Source organism: Ascaphus truei, chromosome 4, assembly GCF_040206685.1.
Source record: "Ascaphus truei isolate aAscTru1 chromosome 4, aAscTru1.hap1, whole genome shotgun sequence".
NCBI classification, from domain to species: domain Eukaryota; kingdom Metazoa; phylum Chordata; class Amphibia; order Anura; family Ascaphidae; genus Ascaphus; species Ascaphus truei.
In genome coordinates, this window is record NC_134486.1 from 330,442,300 (window position 1) to 330,456,339 (window position 14,040).

A 14,040-nucleotide genomic window follows, 5' to 3' on the forward strand; every position below is an offset into this window, starting at 1 on the left:
TGATCCTTTGTGTACCGAACCGGCTTGGCTGTGGATCCGCTCTGGACTTCGACTTTTTGGCTAGTGTCCTGTCCTCCTGAACTCTCTGACCTCTTTCCTCTGCTTGCAGATTCTGATCTACCTTCCGGCTCTGGACCCCAGGCTCTCGGTACCAACTATCTTCTGGAACCTCCCATGTCGTCCGGCGAGTATCTTACTTTATCTTATTCTCCCATACGGTTCCAGACGCCTATTTTCCACTTTCCAGGCGTGTCCCCGTAGCTGTGGGTGCAGGTGTTACTCTTCTCACCTCAGTTTCGGGGTCTCTCCTTGTCCGTGGTGAGCACAGCGTTACACCACCTTTGCATTCCACAAAAAAGGTTGCATATCTATGAAGCCGCATCCAAAACACCCAGTGAAGATGCATGTGTGGGGTGCCATCTCTAGGCATGGACCAGTATGCATTGTCATCTTTGAAGGTAAAATAAGTCACATGCTTTTGCCTTATGCACTGTACTAGTGTGCAGTTTTTTGAGCACTTTTCTTTTCTTGTTATAGGAATCATGAATAAAGCTTTTTTCCAAGAGCAAATTGAGCCTGAGATTGTGAAATACATCACACGTGAGTTCCCAGATTGTCATTGTTTCTACCAGGACAATGATCCGAAGCACACCGCGTCAACAGCGCATATTCTTGAGCGCGGTATCAACTGGGTGAAGACGCCAGCGGAGTAAGTGCGGTAACCGGAATGCACATTGATACCCTGACAACCAAGACCTATGCCAAACTAGGGGTACTTTACAGGAACAAATCCTCCCTAAGTCTCCTGGTCAGAAAGCGTATTGCACAGCAGATGCTAATGCCAATTATTGACTATGGAGACATAGTATATGGCACAGCACCTCAAACCCACCTTAGCAAACTTGACACCCTCTACAATTCAATTTGTCATTTTGTTCTCCAATGCAACTATAACACACATCACTGCGAAATGCTCAAAGAACTAGATTGGTCATCACTAGAGTTTAGGCGCAAAGTTCACCTTTCCTGTCTTGCCTTTAAATTCTTTATGGGCAAGCTACCCAGCTATCTGAACAAGCTCCTCACGCCTACCACATGCAGCACTTATCACCTGAGATCAGACTCCAAAAGACTGTTCATGGTCCCAAGGCTCAACAAAGTATCTGGGCGTTCCTCCTTCTCTTACCGTGCACCCCAAAACTGGAACAACCTACCAGAGACTCTCACATCCACCACTAGTTTAAGTTCTTTCTAATCTAAGACTGTCTCACATTTTAATCTGGTCTGTAACTATTTCATTCGCCTATAATATATATTTTTTTAACTGTGCATGCAATGTCTTGTATATAATGTATACCCTGTTCATTTATGTAACTGTATTTGTAACCATGTATTATTTGTCTTAACTCTGTGCCCAGGACATACTTGAAAACGAGAGGTAACTCTTAATGTATTACTTCCTGGTAAAATATTTTATAAATAAATAAATAAACCGTGTCTCATTTTTTTTCCACTGTTTTTACTATATATCTCTTTAACTAATTGTCCTTTTTTCCCCCTCCAATGACAGATCGCCAGACTTCAATCCTATCGAAATGGTCTGGCATCAGCTGAAGGATCATATCCGAAAAGTCGTGAAACCCTCGAAAAAGGATGAGTTGGCGCAAGGCATAATGAGTTTTTGGAACGATGTACTCACCGTGGAACAATGCAATAAATATATTGACTATATTGCGACTGTGTTGCCCATTGTGATCGAGCGTAATGGGCAAGCATCAGGAAGGTAGTATAGTATAGTATTGTACTGTAGTATGGTAAGTACAGGCACAACAAGTACAGTACTCTGTATGATACAGGTAAGTATGGCACAGATTTTTTCTTTCCTGAGAGAGCAGCACTAGCTATCTGGTTACAAAGTATTTAACAGTAGTTAGAGTATACAGTAGTTCCAGTATAGACTAGTTTGACAGTACTAACTGCATACTGTAGTCCAATATGGAGTAGCTATACAGTACACAATGCCAAAATATGCACCTAACTGCACTAATTTTTTCTTTTCTTGTCTTTTCAGAGAAAAAAAGGATGGAACAGGGGAGGGTAGTATCATGTGTACATTGTGTGAACTGTGTGTACAGTAAAGTGTATCTAAAGTGCAGTCATGATTTATACAAAACTTCCCCTCTCTCAATGAACTACACAGAATGAGGAAGAAGATAAAGACAGAAAATATTCTATTATTATATATATTATTATATATTATTAATTAATATTATTATCAATGTGCATTATTCATGATTATTCACCGGCCCTCAATTTTCAACTGACAGAAGAACTGAATAAAGACTGCATTTTGTATTATTCATGATTATTTGTATATTTGTATTTTTTGCTCCTGATAAAATAAAATGAATATTTCTTTACATTCATGATAATCATAATCATTGACAACCCCCCCCCCCCCCCCACAACAAAGAAAAAGAAAGAATGACAATAATTGGTAACTTACTGCATCAAAAACATGAATCAGATTATGTTTTTTTTAACACTCAATTTCACAGTGCTGTGCAAATCAGATTTACATATCAAATTCGAGAAGGGATTATCTTAAGCGTTACCGTAAACAAAGCCTCAAAGGGTTGGAGGGGTGGATGGGTGAGTCATGCGCAGTAATCATCAGCTAGCTCCCTTCCCAAAGAGGATTACAGAGAGGTGACTCAAAGCCAACAATTAGAAAATTAATGAATGGTTTTGTAGAGGTGTCGATAAGAGGTTCAAATCCTTGAGCGAGCCTTGTGTGTGTGCGTGGGGGAGGGGGGTACAGGGTATAGCTACATGAAGGATTAGCTGTACTGTAGTTCAAAGACATGATATATTTTCAACAGGCAGGACATCATAATAATTTGATCCCCACACCCCCAAATACATAAAAATCATACAAATCAATCATGTGCAGTCAAACGCACAGTGTCGCAGTCAAAAGCTACAGCACAGATTGAATATCGTAATGTCAAGATGGTTGAGGCAGGAACATGTTCATTCATGTTGAGAAAACAATAATAAAAAATGACGAGAAAAAAATATTATTTTTTTTGGTCACTCTTGAACTTCGCAAGCAATTCACGCATGCGCAGTAATAATCAACTACAGCTACCTTCCCAAAGAGGATTACACGCAGGCGCAGAGAGGTGACTCAAAGCAAACAATAGGAAAATTAAAATATTTTTTTTTTTGGTCACTCTTTAACTTTTTTCCCACAATGAGCATTAATAATCAACACAGAAGAATACAGTAAATCAAAACTGAACGTTATACACGCAGGAATGTGATGAAAGGAATGTGATTGAAACCAGAAAGCCATCCGTTCAAAGGAATGGCGTGGGAGAGGTGTACTGTAGATAAGAAGTTGAAATACTGCAGTGCAGTTCATTATCTTGTGTGTGTGCGGGGGCGAGTGAGGGAAGAGCGCTATATACACCGAAATGTGATATTGTTACAGTACACGCCTATGCTTTTCAACAATGTTCAAATGAGACATACATGCATGTATAAATATGCAAATTTACAATTACTGCGCGCGCACACGCAGACTGTGTACTGACGTAGGTTGAACTGCTACAGTATTAGACTTTGAAGAAAACAGCTCGCGAACGCCCACATGAGTTTTTAGACAGTATTGCAGTATTGCAGACAGCGCTAAAAATATGCTAATATTACGAGCGCTAAAATATCGGAACATATTCCATTTTTTTAATATATGCTGCATCTGCCCGCGGTTATCAGAGTTGCGCTGCTACGGCCGCATTAGGATAAAGGCGGCCACAGCTTTATCAACATTATTGTGCTTTAAGTTTAGCCATTTGCTGCTGTTATTTTGATTACTAGAGACTCTAATCTCAGGGTGACGGGGATGCGTCAGTTCGCGGTGCCACAAGATTTCACGCACCCCTCTTTCACTCAGACGTGAGTAACTCAAACATTGCGAGTTCTGTACACACTGAGACCGCTTATATATGGACTGTATTATGTTTCTACATTTCTGCTACTGACACCTCCAGAGGAATTCCATTACTATTACTGTGATATCTACACTATTCACATACACGAGGGTTCTCTAGAGCACCGGATTAGGAGCTTCTAATTGCTCGATTTGTTCAATATACACAGAAGCATAATAGACTATGGGGCCTATTCTAGTAGCTTCGATAAAATTGCTGCCATCTTGAACGGTGTGCCTTGACCCGATCTAACAGTTTGACATTTGTGTTATCAAGGTATTCAGAAAGAATCAGAAACCATTTCCACAAGTCACTAACTGTGAGTTATAAAAACGCCAATACTGTACGGGACAGTAGTGAAGTTTTCTAAGTTTTCCCCCGTGCGATCTGGCCGCAGTCTGTAAGATCTGCACAGAGAGAGCCACATCTCCCTGCTCAGCACTTACAGGCAATCTCACTGTTTTAATGAAACATTTTATGACAGAGTATTGTAGCAGGTGATCTCTGGAGCAGATCTGCGTTCATTTCAGCCCCCGGGACCCACTGCTTCCTGAATTGATGCAAGGGATTTAAACATTGCAGGGAGATACTGGCACCCCATAACAGGGCCTGAAATTCAGGAAGCAGGGGTCCCAGGGGCTGAAATCAATGTGGTTCCGCTCCGGAAACCCACTGCTCCCGTACACTAGTATTAAAATCTAAATAAAAACAGCTTCATTACCTTAGCGGCTATCCACTAAGTACCTGTTTTTTGGGGTATGAGGGGGGATGTAGGGAGTAGTTGCCCATGGGTTGATGGTTTGGCCAGTCGGGAAAGTTGTGGAAGGAGTTTACCCCTTCACTACCATAGTGCTGGTAACCGCTATAGCAATGAAGGTGTTAACCACAGCCGTTTCGCACTTCTCACCCGAGAGGCCTAATCATCCACCCTTGGGGCAACTAACCCCTTCACCCAATCCCTCTACCCCCAAGAAACATTACAATACTACAACCCAACTACCCACCTCCTCTACCCCCAACAACCCCACCCAGCACATACAGTACAATAATGGGCAAAATTACTATTATCCAGATCTGGATAATAGCTAGTTGACTCATTAAAAATAAAACATCCAGTGAGAATAAAGTAAATTAAAGTAGCAATTTCCACTGCCAGGATGAAGGCCGTCTTTGTCTTCCTCCTCGTCTTCCTCCCCATCTTCCATAGCAGCAACATAACAATACAAAACAAACTAATGGCCACTAACCCTTTAATCACCTTAGCAGTTAGTAACTTTTTTTTCAATTGAATTGTTATGTCTTTTTGGTGCTTATTTATTATTTTATTTTTTTGCTTGTTTTTTTTAAATTGCTTTGTATTTTTGGTGCTTATTTTTTTATAGAGTATTTTTGTTGATTGGTTTTTTAATTGTGTTTTTTGTTGTTGCTTGGTTTGTTTAATTGTTGAGGTTAGAAGGCAAGGAGGACCTGACAAAGGCGTTGGTAGTCAAAAGGGTGTTAGCAGGGATAGCAAGGAGGGTGACATCAAAAGACATCAGAAGGCCAGTAACACTATAAATCCTAGCGGGTTTAATGCAGACGGCAGAGCGTGTGTTTTCAACTTTCGAGGCAAGGCTTTTTCGGCTGACGTTTGTGTAGGCCTTCTTTGCAGTGTTGCGAGCAAGGGAGCTAGTCTGCAAATCACGCAGAGCAGAGGGAGGTTTGCAGCTCAAGGACGTAATTCTAGGGGACGGATCAGTTAAGCTGTACATTCAAAGGTCAAAAACGAACCAGCGGGGGAAGGGAGCTTGGATTTCATTGCTAGGTCTGCCAGGGATCATATTTTGCCCAGTTCATGCGCTTAAGGAATACATGGAGTGCAGGCCAGGCGGGAAAGGTCCACTACTACACGCGGATGGGGTACCTTTAACTAGGTTTCAGTACCTGCGGGTTTTCCGCATGTGCCTTCAGCACCAGAGTCTAGACGAGACACATTACGGAACACATTAGTTCCGGATTAGGGTGGCAACGGAAGCATCGCTCACAGGGCTATCAGTAACAGCGATAAAGAAGATAGGATGTTGGAAATCTAATAGATACCGGTCTTACATCAGGCCCACGTTAACAGAGGAATAGCTTTTTTTGGAATAAACCTTCACCCCCTTATGCCTTCGCAGATTCCACAGACACATGGATCATCGGGGATTCACTCATAAACTGGGCAGAAAATCGAGCCATCAAACGTCCATACAGGAGAAACCTCGGGTTGCTCGCGGAGCATGCAAATGTGTTATGGTGGGGAGGTAGGGGCCTGCGGTGGGGGCAATTAATCCCACATCTAATAATGATGTCCAGAGATAGAAGAGCACCATGGATCCTTATCCTTCATGCCGGGGGCAACGACCTGGCCGCGTGACGCTACTTCGAGCTGGTCAATGCGATAAAGCAGGACCTGGCTCGCATCCTCGCCCTTTGGCCAGGAATTCAGATAATCTTGTCAGACCTAGTCTGCAGGGCAGTGGGGAGGGTTGTGTAGGCCCCGGGTGCAGTCGACCGAGAGCTCGTAAAGTTGAACAAAATGGTGGGAAACTTTGTGACGCAGTACGGGGGTGGCGGATCAACCACTCAGAATTCAATTGCAGAAGAGTCGGTCTATTTAGGACTGATGGTATACATTTATCAGAGATTGGGGTGGATTTTTTCAACAACAAGTTGCAGGAATGGTTGGAGAGGGTCCAAGCGGGTTTGGCGGCACGGGCCTAATTTACGGGGGTTAAATAGACCTGTTGGTGGTGGATGTTTGGGTGGTTAATAGCTTGTCCTTGCCAGATGGGGCTCGGGGCTGATAAAGCTCAGGGTTAGTCATAAGTGGGCTGGGTCAACCGAACGTTACTCCCGGGAACCCACTCCCGACAATGGCCGGCTCATGGGGGCTCGGCTAGCTACGGGGGCAGCAGGCCAAGGCCTGGTGGACCCCTTTCCCTTAATCCATTAAGCGAGCACTCTGGCAGGGACTAGCGGTTACTCAATTATTTTTTAATAAACAAAGCCACTGCCTTTTATACGTCCAAACCAAGTCTGTCGTTAGTTGTCTGTTATATGTGGGTATCGGTTAGCAGGGGGTGAGGGGGGGGTCCCTTGCAGCATCCCTGGTCAAGCAATCCCTCTAGCAAATTAGACGAGGGATGGCCATGACCAGGGGGCAAGCTTGCCCCTCACCTCACTGGGTCTCTGGGCCGCTGTCACGGCCTGGGGGTGGGGTCAGGGGAGAGGCTAGGAAAGGGGTCTTTAAAGCACAGCCAGGAGCAGGAGCATTCATTCTGCTCCCGGCTGTAGTGAATTTCCCACCCACCCGTCCCTTTTTTTAGAAGGCAGTCGGGGGCAGGTACTCTGCCCTTTGCCACCCGTATGTTAACGACTACAGAGAACATCATTGTGGAGCTGCTGAGCTACTGTATACTGACTGTAAACATATACCATTATATTTTACGGGGCAAAGTTGGAAGACTTCCCAAGGAATAGAAAGGACTGAAGTTTTTAAAGAAGGGGTCAGTTTGACCAGTTTGCTACTGTTACGGCAGAAGTTTGGGGGGTAAGTGCTTGTTTTTGCCAGACAGGGCTCAGGGCTGATAAACCTGGGTGAGTTGTAAGTGGGCGGGGTCAACTGAACGTGACTCCCAGGAACCCACTCGCGACAATTGTCGACTCATGGGGGCTTGGCTAGCTACAGGGGCAGAAGGCCAAGGCCTGGCTGACCCCCTTCCCTTAACCCATTAAAGGAGCAATGTGCCAGGGACTAGCGGTTATTTTATTATTCTTTAACAAACAAAACCGCTGCCTTTTATATCTCCAAACCCAGTCTGTCATTACTTGTGGGTATTGGTTAGCAGGGGGAAGGGGGATCCCTCGCAGCCTCCCTGGTCATGCCATATCCTCGGTTATGATATATTTTTTCAGATTGTGATACAATACATTTTAGTGTGCCAATGTTACGTTTGTGTAGATTACGTTACAGTGCAAAGAGCTTTCAAAACTTCATAGGGACAGTACACTTGAAGCAGATATATAAGGTTTCAAAGCTCTGTATACTATAATTTGATCTATGAGAAAGGGGACATATCCACTCTACACTTTATTGGAAAATCAGGTGCTGACATCTGAATTGCACATTTACCTCTAAGACCCAGTTTTAGCTTCATGTGGCCTTGGGCAAAATTCATTTCTTGGGATATAGAAACATTTGCAAATTATCATTGCTCTGTTGATCCACCTCATTTTATAGTAGTGATACAGAGATTCACACCATATACAATATTCATAGAATTAATATTTTAGTGTGTGAAGGGAGTCAGTCAAAAGAATGAAAAACATAATAAATGTACTGTACATAATCAATTATCAATCAAAAATGAAAACCACAGTACAGTACATCACAAAATCCTGTGTAGTGAGAAGCAGAATTATCCTATATTGAAGTTCATAAGGCATGAAACTATCTTGAAAAACTGCTGTTAAGATTGTACTTATTTGTGTAAAATATTGATGCTCTCTAAGGAGATGGTTAAAGCTGCATTTGAGAAATAATTGGTTCTTCAAAATATTTGGAAATTTAGAAGCTTTACAAAAAAAACTGATAGCACTTGTCTATAGAAATCTGGAAAAGCTTATCTCCGGTTGCAGTCCCTGATCACAGAATGAGTATATTTAATGGTCTTGAGGTCTAACAGAAAAATCTACAAAACTATATCCCATTTTTTCAATAAGAAAACTACACTCAGTTTGCCTTGGACCCAACATATTATTAAAGTATCCCATGAGTTTATGGTAGCTCTAAGCACTGGATTAAAATGTATTCAGAATTAGGACCCCACGTATCAAATCCTACACAATTAAAATGGTTAGTTAGGATGATGAGTTTTAGCAGTGCTGCAGCAGAAAAGAATTCCATTGTAAGCAAATATACCAGCCCTAAAGCAGCTTTTTATTTCCTCTCCCATTTCCTTTCTTTTAAAAAATATTACAACAGTATACCTCTTCCAAAAGTCACATAAACATACTAATCTGTCAATCTTTATTAAGCTCTCTTGAGCATCCTAACTTTAGAGCAGTTCCATATTAATTAAAACACATTATTCTTTGAAATTGGAGTTTTTACATTGAAGTGCATATCTACCTTGAGAAAGACCAGTCATTGGTTGAAACGCGTGGGAGGTTTTATACTGTTCACTTTTGTATGCTGCAATAAAGATTCTTCACTTTTTTCTACATTGGGACCATGATTTTTTATTTTTGTTTGATCAAGCAAGTGATCAGGATCAGTTTGTGAGTGCCCTGGAGCCTGTCTCTTTCTGTGCCTACATTTGGTCTCTGGAGGCACCCGTCTGGGGGGAGAGGGAGGAGTTTACACTGCGGACGTGCAGTGCTACTGATTGCAGGAGTTTGAAGCAGGAGCACAGAGTGGAGCACACAGGGAGCTTTGAGAGGTATTTTCCCCCTTGCCAGATCTACCGTGGGAGCTCTGAAGGGAGTATATGCAGAGCATTGGGAGGTTGGTTTTTCCCTTTGCCTGACCCACCGTGGGAGCTCTGTGTTTGATATACATCTACTGTAGCAGTGAGAGGTGTTCCCCCCACTGCCTGAACCTGTGAGTACTTTCATGCTGTCTGCATCATTGCACTGTTTCTTTGTGAGGGAGGAGGATACTAGAGGGTTTCAACTGAAGATATAGAGGACTCACACTGCCCCCTTTCTTTACCCCACCTCCTCCCCTTGGATGTTGCCTATTTGATTATGCTCCCCAATTACTCTCCCCCATCTGATTCATACTTATCACACATATCCTGTTTCATTCCATCTATCCCTGGAGCGCATGTCAGATTTCTACAGTGTATTTCTACTATAATGACTGCAGAATAGGGCACACATAATATTTTTCTTAAATAGTGCTGCCGATCAAAGTAGTGTTATACATAGTAGAATATTAAAGGAACAACAAGACCCTCGATAGAGCTCAAATTGGATTTTGGTGCCTTAGGTACAGGAAAATAAAATAATTATTATATACTGTAGGTACAAAGAGCGGACACTTTTTCTTAGCAAAAAGGTAAGATAAAATACTACTACATCCTCATCAGCTGGCATGTCAAATGTTCTATAGATGCCACAGATTGGCTGTGAACTAATAATTTTGCAAATATTCAGTTCATTAGCCAAACTTAACTTCCAAAATGAGCTCCCTAGTGTTCATGCTACATTCTTGCAATATTTATCCAGTTTTCCTTTAGGTTTCTTTTTTCCCTTCTAGTTGAACTATTTTTTGTTAACATTTGATAGCAAAGAATAACATAAGATTATTAACCTGACAGTATCTTAAATGTTAATATAAAGTTAAAAATAGTATATTTGTTAATAGTGAACCATGTAGACGAAAATGAATAGGTTATAGTGGAGGCATATACTTTAAAACAAAATATAACATACTGTTTATGAACTGAAACAAACTAATGCAGATTGATTGCAGTCATCCAACATACTATATACAAAGCTTAGCTTTTATGCTTATATATATGTTGTGGGTATTTTGGGGGTTTAATAGGAGCTTGTTAGGTGTCCAGTATGTTTTACAATTCTTGTCCAGCTAGTCATGGCTGATTGGAGGTTGGCAACCTCCTACTTAATTTAAGCTCACCCCCTCCCACATTTAAATGGTTATGGGCTCACTCCATAGCATCTTCCACTCAGGGGAACTTGCCTGCTTGCAGTTTGGCTGTGGCATCTCTAATACAGAGTGCTTTTCCTGGTAATGTACAGGTTAATAAAAGCTTCAGTCAGACAGAACTTTGCAGCTAATATTGACAGATTTACTATAAATCATTCTTCCTGTTATTAAACAGGTTATTAAGAATTTATATTAGCGTTAGGGACCCCTGATATGTGGTCTGCCTTGGCGTTGGCTCAGGGGCTTACAACAATTTTGGCCAAAAATGTCAAACTAAAAGACCATTTACTTATTAGATATTTATCCATATATATTTAGGCACTGTACCGTGTATGAGTCTCACTAGATGTGCTAAAAACTGAGCTTTGTCTGTGTTTTATGTTATGTCTCTGGTTTTAATGCATATTGCCATGCTCAGTAGCACTCCTCTGACACTCATATGCTTATATATATGTTGTGGGTATTTTGGGGGTTTAATAGGAGCTTGTTAGGTGTCCAGTATGTTTTACAATTCTTGTCCAGCTAGTCATGGCTGATTGGAGGTTGGCAACCTCCTACTTAATTTAAGCTCACCCCCTCCCACATTTAAATGGTTATGGGCTCACTCCATAGCATCTTCCACTCAGGGGAACTTGCCTGCTTGCAGTTTGGCTGTGACATCTCTAATACAGAGTGCTTTTCCTGGTAATGTACAGGTTAATAAAAGCTTCAGTCAGACAGAACTTTGCAGCTAATATTGACAGATTTACTATAAATCATTCTTCCTGTTATTAAACAGGTTATTAAGAATTTATATTAGCGTTAGGGACCCCTGATATGTGGTCTGCCTTGGCGTTGGCTCAGGGGCTTACAACAATTTTGGCCAAAAATGTCAAACTAAAAGACCATTTACTTATTAGATATTTATCCATATATATTTAGGCACTGTACCGTGTATGAGTCTCACTAGATGTGCTAAAAACTGAGCTTTGTCTGTGTTTTATGTTATGTCTCTGATATAAACTAGACACACAATATTAATGGTTGGTGAAAAAAGTGTGTTTGTTTAAAATGTGTGTTTGATAAAGGCACAAATATTCCAAAGTCTAGTTTGATGCTTCACACTGGGTTTCCAAACTCGCTTCAGTCTTTAACACATCACACAGTGTTTAAACTGCAGGTATGCAAATATGGGTGGACATGTAGATAAGCAAAAGTAACATATCACTTTTAGCTTCCAAAGTTTCCGTTGAACATGGATTTGTCTAAAGCTTCATTGTGCTGTCCAGCTAATATTCAGCAAAGAAAGTACAGACCCAACAGACCTTACTCAAAAGCAGTTGGTTCATCCATTTTTTATACAGTATATGTATCAACAAAGTAGATTAAGTTCTAAAAACTCCCCAGCTGATCGAGAGCGCTGGCAGAGAGCACAAAAGACGGGGATTCCTACAGCTGATGCTGGTGACCCCACACACTGCGGGAGGCAGTGAGAGACCCTGTGATCGTTCTGTGGTTCACTAATTAAGTGATACATGCCCGTTTTAACTGGCACTATTGTAAGTGCGTTTTCTATATTTTACTATAAAGATTTCCTTTAATTTTATAGATCTGTGCTATGTAGTCCTTATTATCTTTTTTTACATCTGTTGGAGCACGTACTTATCTCTGTGTCATTGGAGGGGACGCGTTCACCATTCATTCATGAGATTGAATCCCTCAACGCCCTGTGTAAACTTCTTTCCTGTGAGTAGGCTGGACATTGAGCCAAGAATACTATCTTTACATTCCTAGTGTGTTCCTACGTCTACACTTATATTGCCTGTGTCACTGTTTTTCTTCTCTCCCATATGCTCCCCCTGGATTTCTTAAGAATCATTCTTCTGTTCTGGAACCCGTGAAGACAGGTCCCACCGGAGGGTTTGAGCAGTGATTTCAGATTATTATCCCATTGATTTACTCACTTAACCACCCTTTATTATTTTAATAGTTATTATTGTTATTTTTAATATTCACGTTTTGGGTATTTGCGCCTATAATATCAATGTCACGAAATATCATTTCCTCCATTTGATAATGCTTAGAATGCTCAAGGCTAAATAACAATGGGTTCTTGTAAGATGCTGTACTCTAGCATCAGCAGACAGGCACCTGTTCTGCGAATTGTAAATTGAAGGGCTATTCTCCCCCGCCCCCCTCCTATATGCAAAGAAATTTCACTTTGCCATCTGCTAAACAGACGAAGCAATATAACCACTGGATCATGAATCCGTCAGCTTCCTCGAGACCTTCCGTGGGATGATATCCACTTCCCTCAGTTGGATGTACCTCCATGGCCCCTTCAGGGATCCCTGAAGAAGTAGATTCACTCTACGAAATGCATAGGACTTTTGAGGCAACTGCAATCTCAAATTATTGACAGCGCTGGAGGTTCATGTAATAGCAGCGCAATCCAGTTATGTCAGCGGACCCCCGACGAAGCAACGGAGCTAAGGCATCCATTGTGGGTGGTAGTAGCCTCTAGCCGGGAGTGTGGGACTTTGTACTGCATTTTTCTTCCGCCATAAACTCTCCGTCACTTGAATGCCAAGGAGGTACATCCGACTGAGGGAAGCAAATATCATCACTCGGGACGTCTCCATGACGCCGACGGAGTCGTGATCCAGTGACACTCCAAACCCATCCAGCCGGAGGCACATGATGATGGTAGTTTACATCAAGTGGCGGAACAGCAGCTTACTGAGTGGTAACATGTACCCTGAATATGCCCTACTTTTATGATTTGTATTCCTGTACGTGCATTTAATACCTTCCACATGTAACGGATGCTCCCCACAAACAGGACAGGACAGCGAGGCTGAGGTGGGGATGTTGGTAACAACTGACCTGCAACCGAGCAACCAAGTCCAGAGTGCAGAGTGAAGGTCGTGAAGCTGGGTCAGAGTAGGAGATGTTGGGATTGTCGTGGTACTTGTCGTGGTCTAGGGTTGGAGAAATTGGGTAGTTGTAGTGCGGAGCCGGGGTCCAGAAGTAGAGAAGGTAGAAGTCAAAATGCAAGCCGAATTCAGGGATTAGAGAAGGTGGAGGTCCAGGTACAAACCAAAGTCAAACAGGAGCAAGGAAGGCAAAGCAATGGTTAAACAAGACAAGAGCAAGGAAAAAAACTTGGCAAAAAGCCAAAGAAGTGCTGCACCACGAACAAAAACAGTTGAAGAGGGTGTAATAAAAGCAATTTAATCACAGGTGGTAAGACACACTGACATGTTTGGCTCTAACGAGCTTTCTCAAAGTGGATACTTTTTTCTTCACTGTAGCAACAGCAAGGCAGCAGGGTGCTTGGGGAAGTACTTTGTCACAAAAACAGAAGTT